This window comes from Mustela nigripes, chromosome 3 (genome assembly GCF_022355385.1).
Source record: "Mustela nigripes isolate SB6536 chromosome 3, MUSNIG.SB6536, whole genome shotgun sequence".
Taxonomy (NCBI): domain Eukaryota; kingdom Metazoa; phylum Chordata; class Mammalia; order Carnivora; family Mustelidae; genus Mustela; species Mustela nigripes.
Window position 1 is genome coordinate 2,302,167 of NC_081559.1, and position 8,792 is coordinate 2,310,958.

Consider the following 8,792-nt stretch of genomic DNA (forward strand, 5'->3'; position numbering starts at 1 on the left):
TCAAACCAAATAAACTGCAAAGTGATTCCTAATAGTTATAGATGCATTGCCTAAACTATCCAAATCAGTAGCTGTGGAATAACTGCAGGAATTTCTCTGAGGCTGGGAAGGGGGTGGTTTCCACAGGTTGGTAAAAGCTCTGCCCTGGGTGAGAAGTCACAGGTTAAGGATGCACACTCTGTGAATATTTACTACACATACACATGTAGTATCCATAAGCACTTGAAATACACAGTATTCGAGTACCCTCCAAAGTCAGGTATGGCTTTTTAAAAATTCCAGATGTGATTAGTAAGACCATGGTTGCTGAGTTTTCCTGAGCTTGCTTTTCTGAAAACTTTAAAAGAAATGTGCAAATCTTCTTTGTGCCTTCTCATATATGTCTGGTATGTATGTACCAGAAGACTCTAGGCTTCTCTTTCCCTTCAATAAATTGCTTAATTTTGAGTTTGTGAAAATTTCCATTTTGGACAGTTTTAAGGACTTCTCAATCACACTGTCCTTTTGAAATTCCCACATAGGCCATGACATCAGCTGCACCAGATATGTCTCAGCAAAGATGTTACTCCACATTCTTGAACTTCCAGAGTAATTAGTCTACAAACATTATACATCTTGAGATCTCAATCTGGCCAAAGTATTTTAGTAGCCTGGGGACAAAATACAGTTCACCATCTCACCTTGTGTATTCAAGCAATGGAATGTTGGCCATGAGATCATGAAACCTGGAAAGCGTATTTCTAACATTTCTTCCTGGCAGGCAGTCCTTAAGTTTCAACATTGTTAATTCCTTTTCATTCCAAGAAATGTAGAACTCCTTCAAAGTCATTTCAAAAGTCTCCTGTTGTGACTTCAGTGACGGTTTCATTGGTTCTTGCTACAGTATGAATGTGTCTTCCCCAAAATTCATTGTTTGACTCTAATCCCCCCGTGTGATGATATTTTGAGGTGGGGTCCTTGGAGTTGATTAGACTCTGCCCTTATTAATTCATTAGCACCAGTGTAAAAGAGACCCCAGAAATTTCCCTTGCCTCTGTCCTATGAGAACACAGCAAGAATACAGTTGTCTATGAATCCAAGAAGTGGCCCTCACCAGACACCAAATCTTTCAGCATCTTGATCTTGGACTTCTCAGTCTCCAGAACTATGAGAAATAAATGCTTGCTTTTTAATCTATACAATGTATGGTATTTTGCTATAGCAGCCCAAATAGACTAAGACAGTCCTATAATTAACTAGATCAACTTACTGGTCACCAAACTCTTTGACGAAAGACTCAGGGTTTCAAAATTCAGTGTTCTATTTATGATGTCTCCATACATCATTGCTGGGTACCCTTGTGTCTAGTACTCCTTGAACTCATTCCAGTTCCTCTTATTGTTGGAATCTTGCAAGCACAGTAAGGAATTACCCCACATCCAATAGTGAGGATTATCAGAATGTTGTGATGTCATCATTCTTTGAGGTTCTTACATAAATCAGAGCAAATCTTCTTTTCTACCAAAGAAGCAAAGATAGCAAGGATTTTTTTAAAGATTTTATTTATTTATTTGACAGACAGAGATCACACGTAAGCAGAGAGGCAGGCAGAGAGAGAGAGGGGGAAGCAGGCTCCCTGCTGAGCAGAGAGCCCGATGGTGGGGCTCGATCCCAGGACCCTGAGATCATGACCCAAGCTGAAGGCAGAGGCTTTAACCCACTGAGCTACCCAGGCACCTCTATAGCAAGGATTTTTTGTGTATTCTTGTGCCCTTTTTGTCATTGTTTTCCTTGTTAACATTCTCTCTGGTAAAGTCTGCTGGCCAGTTTATAGGAAAAGTGCTGACTAGACAGGCCAACTTAATGCTTGTCATTGGCTTGGAGGCTGCACTCTCACCCACAGCTGCTGGCTCCCGCTGAGGGGTTTTATAGGAGTGCAGCTTCAAGAACAGATTTTTCTCAAAGTAAAGGAATCTGCTTTATGTCTCCAAGGCTGGCTTTGAGAAGAGCTTGAATTACCTGTTTTTACAAGGACAACTTGCCTTTATCCCACATTTTGCTCTTACAAAATGAACAGGCTCCAACATTATAGAGAACTTTTCCAAGAATAATCTGTATAGACACCAAGTTCCTTAGTCATATACCTGACTCTTCACTCATCCTAATGAGGAAAACTCTGGTAGGTAGCACCCTGTCGGCAGTTTTTGCTCTTCATTTGGTAGGAATCCACACATACTCTAAATTTACACTGAGGATACACCCAGAACAAGTTAAGATGGTTGTATTGTACACATCACACATTTCTTGAATACATTTGGCAGCTCACTCCCTGGCAACCCTCTAAAAGATGCTCTTATTGTGGCTCTACAGTTGACCCTGCTTCCTTTCCAGAAATCACTGTTTGACATAGTGATCTCCACTTTTGGCCAAGATATGTTTTTCTGTATCCAAATCAGTCCCCACCACGTTTTTGGTTAAAAAGTAACCATAAGCTCATTGTTCATTATTATTATTAGAAACACTTAACAAAGAGGCCACACAGGGAAAACAAATAGTGACTACACACACACACCACTCTGTAATAACCTAACAAGGTTTCCAAGGTTTGTGGGAGGAGACTTGCGAATACACAGCTCCCTTTTCTTTTTCATCACTCACCTCAGAGAAATAGTGACTAAGATGATGAAACTGACATTATATCAGCTGTAGGTTAGGAATGGCTTAGAAAGCAAGAAGCAAAAAATGTGACTAAATAAGAAGTGCGAAGACATGTGGTTGTTGATGCGGGGCAGCCACTGAGCCATGCCGTCAGGAGCCTGGACTTTCTACTTGTTTGCTCCATCATCCACAGCTGCTAGTTTTTCACCTTTGTGTTTTCAAATTATGGTCTCAAAATTTCCCACTGAAATTTCAAGCAAGAAAGTAGAGGGCAAGACCACTTTCAGCCCCCAAAATGCCTTTTACTATGAAGGCAAAAGCTTTCCCAGAAGTCCCCGGTAGATATCGTCATATATTTCACTGGCCAAGACTGGGCCATTCGGCCACCTTCAGCTCCAAGTGAATCTGGAAAATTCTCTTGTATGGAAAAGAACAACAGTATTAGCTTATATTAAGTAAGATTCTCCTTCTGGTGGTGGGTAGACTAGTGCCTATATTAACCAACTTCCACTGTGATAATGTTTCATAATAAGCAACCCCCAAATCTTAGCGGTTTATAAGAACAAACATTTGTTCCTCATTTAATGGGCACGTAGTCCATCTGCAATTCTCCTGGGTTTGGCTGGGATCATCTGGGCTTGCATACGGGGCTGTCTGTGTTTTCATGTCTGCCCGATGCATATGCTTATTCTGGCATGACTGACACCCCTGGCATAGTCTCATGGCAAACGGTAGGTACACAGGAAGCCGGAAAAAAAATCACACAAATGCATTTAGAGTCTCTGCTCATGTCATGTACAGTAACACTCCATTTGCCAAACAAATTGTCTGGCCAACTCCAACACAAACTGGGCAAGGATGTGTATGTCCTCTGCCTACTCCAGTGGAAATGCTACAAAGTCACATACCAAAACGTGTAGATGTAAAATCCTATTAGAGAATGAAGGATTGGGAACAAAAATCTAATCTATCTCCTCATTCCAAACAAACTGGAGCTCTGAGAACCAGCCAGCAAGAAAGGACTAACTGTTGGGACGCCATCCAACATTGCCTTCCACACAAGCACAATCAGAAGACTTAGAAACTTGTTTTGAGGGTGTTCATTAGCAGGAGGATGAGGAGGAAGTGAGGAAATCAGTGTGCTACAGACTGCTTTCCTGGGCAGGGGTTTCCAGCTACAGCTTTGATGGACAGTTGAACAGGCTGACATAGACAGTTTCCCATCTCAAATGTGCAATTCCATCAATTCCTTAATTTGTCAATATCCAAATTCTTGCTATTAGCAGACATGTCTGATGCAGCATGTGATAGCTACTAAGTACTTTACATGCTTACTGTATCCTCACAACAAACCTATGAATTACCCTTATTTTATAGCTGAGAGGTCAGGTAACTTAGGCAGCTGCTTATAAATGGCAAAGCTAGGACCAGAACCCAAATCTGTCCGATTTCATTCACTTGGGCATCCACTACCTACATGTCAGGCGCCATACTTAGTGTTGAAGATGCAGATCAAAGACACAGACACAGCCCCTGCCCTCTGGGACTTTTTCTTAGTCTCCAAGCTTTATAGCTCAGTGGGCATTCCATGCTAACTCAAAAACGAGTGCAATGTAAGTATGTGTGTTATTTCTCAGATGAATAAGCTATGTGCCAAGGTACTCTTCTAAGGGTTTTTCACGTCAGGTATGAATGAAGCATCATCGATTATATGAAAATAAGCACCATTACTTGCCAATTTAAATATCAGGAAACCGAGATACATAGAGGTTCCCCTTGTTACACACTAAGAAATCAGGGAGCAGGATTTGAACACGCACAGTCTGGCTCTAGAGCTCATGTTTTCACCACACCACCACACACAGCCCAGGACTAATAAGATACAGGTTTACATCAGCATATTCATGCATCAGTGTAGCTTTGCCTGAGTATTTCCTCATGTAAAAACGCTCATTATAAGGAGCTGCACAGGGAAGATGAATCCCCCTAACATTTGCCTTTGAAAGTGAGAGGGGCTAAATTTTGTTAGTTCTTACAACCACCAGGACTTATAGCCTTGATTTATAAAAATCAGTGGGTGGCTCTGGGAAATCCTGGAGGGCATTAAGAAGCAGGGTGCTCTCCGTTAAAGAGGCAGCATAACAAACAGCCCTTGTAGATACAGTTTAGAACCAGCAATTGGAAAAAAGCTTGGGGCAAACTGGTTAAAGAGTGATTTACTCATTTCAGAGCGTGTCCTGGAGAGGGAAGGATCACAGGGAAACCCTTCCACAAAGTTGCTGGCAGGGGGAATTTCCATCTCCTTCCCCAGCACAATCCACGCCACCTGTGGGGACCGGCACTGCAATGACACTTGCTACCTAACTTGCTTACAGTAAGCGTGGCCCCCATGCTTGGGAGGGTTCACCTTTCCTAGTCACACTTGCCTCGGTTCCAGTGCTATGTGCCCCGTCACCCAAAAGGCCAGCATAAACTCCACCAAACCCTTATTTCAGAGTCGTGCGTTTTATGTTCTGAAGACAGAAGCTCTTATTTCACGAGCAAAACAGCACACACCTTGTTAAAGCCTGCCACAGCCCTGTTGGGAACCTCACGCTGCCCACAACAGGCAGAGAGCCTCTGCAGACAGTTGGACTAAAGGAAAAAAAGGCCGGGACTCAATAGCAGAGCACGCGCAGCACATACACGAAACACTCCCTAAAGCGCCAGGCCCTAGGGAACAGGGGGCACCGAACGGCAGGGCACTTCAGGACATCCTCTTCAGAAGGCCATTGTCTCCAAGAGCAGAGATGCAGCTGACTTTCCTAACACAGAGAGTTAAAAAAAAAATGAGGAGACAGAGAAATATGACCCAAATTAAAGAAAAGGACCAAACCACAGCAAAAGACATAAGCAAAACAGATATAAGTAAACACTTGATACAGAATTTAAAGTAATGTTCATAAAGATACTAAACCTGAGAAAAAAGTGGAGGACATCAGTGAAACCCTAACAAGGATATTAAAAAAAAATCAGAGATGAAGAACACAATACATGAAATTAAAAATTAAATAGCAGGGTAGATAAAGTCGGGGAACAAATTAATAACCTGAAAGAGTGATGGAAAGTAACAAAACTGAAAAAAGTAGAAGGAAAAAGACCATGCAAATTAAGAATAGTTTTAGGGAACTCAGTGACTTCATCAGGCACAATACCATTCACATTATATGGATCCCAAAGAAGAGAAAGAGGGGCAGAAAATTCAATTGAAGAAATAGCTGAAAACTTCCCTAATCTGGGGAAGGAAACAGAATCCAGATCCAGGAGGCACAGGGATACCCCCCCCCCCCCAATCAACCCAAGGAGATCCACACCAAGAAACATAGTAATTAAAATGACAAAAAAGTAGTGCTGAACAAACAAACAAAAAATTAAAAGCAGCAAGAGAAAAGTAGTAAGTCACCCTCTTGGGGAGGGGAGGAACCCCATAAAGATATCAGCAGGTTTTTCGACAGAAACTTTGCAGGCCAAAAGTGTCAAGATATATTCAAAGTGCTGAAAGGGAAAAATCTGCAGCCAAGAATATTCTATCCAGCCAAGCTATAATTCAGAATAGAAGGAGAGATAAAGGGTTTCTCAGACAAACGAAAGTTAAAAGCAGTTATGACCACTAAACCAGCCCTGTAAGAAATATTAAAGAGAACTCTGAATGGAAAGACCACTAGTGGGAGAATGAAAAGTAAAAAACACAAAAGTAGTAAAAGTAAGTATATCTATAAAAATTAGTCAAGGGAGTGATAAAATAAAAAGATGTAAAATATGACAATGCTGTAGACCTAAAAAGTGTGTGGGGGAGGGGTGGGGAAGAGGAGTAAAGACTGGATTCAAACTTAAGCAGCAACATACTCCATATACACAGCTATGCACAGAAGATGTTCTATACAAACCTAACGGCAACCGCAAATCAAAAACCAGTAATGAATATGCAAAGAAGAAAAAGAAATCCAAGTATACCATTTAGGAACGCTACAAACCATGAAAGGGACCAAGAAAGGACCAGAGAAAAACTACAAAGACAACCATAAAACAAGTAATCAAATGGCAATAATATGTATCTATCAATAATAACTTTGAATGAAAGTGGGGGGGTTGCCTGGGTGGCTCAGTCATTAAGTGTCTGTGTTCAGTTCAGGTCATGATCCCAGGATCAAGGCCTGTATCAGGCTCCCTGCTCCATCCCAATAAACAAAAGTCTAGAACCGGATGGCTTCACAGGTGAATTCAAACATTTAAAGAAGAGTTAATACTTATTCTCAAACTATTCTAGAAAATATAGAAAAGAAAGGAAAACTTCCATATTTATTCTATGAGGATGTACCATGCTCATGGACTGGAAGAACAAATATTGTTAAAATGTCTACACTCTCCAAGGGAATCTACACATTTAATGCAACCCCTACCAATAGCATTTTTCACAGAGCTAGAACAACCGACCCTCAAATTTGTATGGAATCACAAAAAAACCCCAATAGGCAAAGCAATCTTGAAAAAGAAAAAACTGGAGGTTTTACAATTCCAGACTTCAAGTTACACTGCAAAGCTGTAGTAAACAAAACAATATGGTACTGGCACAAAAATAGACACATGGATTAATAGAACAGAATAGAAAATCCAGAAATAAACCTATGATTGTATGGTAAATTAATATTCACAAAGGAGGAAGAATATACAATGGGAAGAAGTCTCTTCAACAAATGGTACTAGGAAAACTGGACAGCTACAGGCAAAAGAATGAAACTGGACCTGTTTCTTATAACACACGCAAAAAATTCAAAATGGATTAAGGACTGCAGGCAAGAGACATGGAAACATAAAAATCCTGGAAGAGGGCACAGGCAGTAATTTCTCTGACAAGAGCCACTGCAACATTTCTTTCTTGATCTGTCTCCTGATGCAAGGGAAATAAAAGGAAAAATGAACTGTTGGGATTACATAAAAATAAAAACTCCACAGCAAAGGAACTAATCAACAAAACTAAAAGGCAATCCGCAGAATGGGAGAAGATATTTGCCAATGACATACCTGATAAAGGGTTAGTATCCAAGATCTATAAAGCACTTTTACATCTCAACACACACACAAAAAAACAAATAATCCAATTTAAAAATGGGCAGAAGATATGAACATTGTTCAAAGAAGACATCCAGATGGGCAACAGACACATGAAAAGATACTCAACGTCTTTCATCATCAGGGAAATGCAAATCAAAACCACAAGGAGATACCGCCTCACACCTCTCGGAATGACTAAAACACAAGAAAACAGATGTCGGCGCGGATGGAGAGGAAAAGGAACCCTGTTGCACTACCAGTGGGAATGCAAACTGGTCAGCCACTGTGGAAAACAGCATGGAGTTTCACCAAAAAATTAAAAATAGAACTATGCAACGCTCCAGCAATCACCCTACTGGGTGTAACCAGACCACACAAAAACACGAAAGGGACACGTGCACCCCTATGTTTATTGCAGCATCATTTCCAATAGGCAGACTGTGGAAGGAGCCCAAGCGTCCATCAGTAGATGAATGGATAAAGACCTGGCATATGTATACAATGAAATACTCAGCCGTAAGAATGAAATCTTGTCATTTGCAACAAGATGAACGGAGCTAGAATGCATTACGGTAAGCAAAATAAGTCAGAGAAAGATGAATACCATGAGATTTCACTCATATGTGGAATTTGAGAAGCAAAACAAAAGAGAGAGAGACACACACACACCAAGAAACAGACTCTTAGATATAGAGAACAAACAGATGGTTACCGGGGGGCAGCCGGTGGGGGCCGGATGGAAGAGAGAACGCTGACATCATGAGCACTGAGAACACACGGAACTGTGGAATCACTATATTGTACACCTGACTCTGACAACCCTGTATGTTAATCTACTGAAATTAAAATTTAAAAAATTAAGAAAAAGAATTTGCTATATCACTTGATCACATAAAGGCCTATAAGATATTTTCTGTTACAAAGGGTTCCTCATACTTGAAAAACTTGGGATCATGGATCTGGCATTTTTAAAGTCTTCTAAAATTATAAACTAAGAGGAAAAATATTAATACATAAAACAATTAAGTGCCATTTCTTTTTCTTAAATCTCAGAGACTGGATTT

The 8,792-nt window shown here is 40.7% G+C and overlaps 1 pseudogene; it reads right to left on the reverse strand.

The window, feature by feature from the left end:
• Window positions 1-1,718: 1,718 nt before the first annotated feature.
• Window positions 1,719-8,486, reverse strand: LOC132013365 (lysine-specific demethylase 3A-like; annotated as a pseudogene).
• Between the last annotated feature and the right edge of the window lie 306 nt (window positions 8,487-8,792).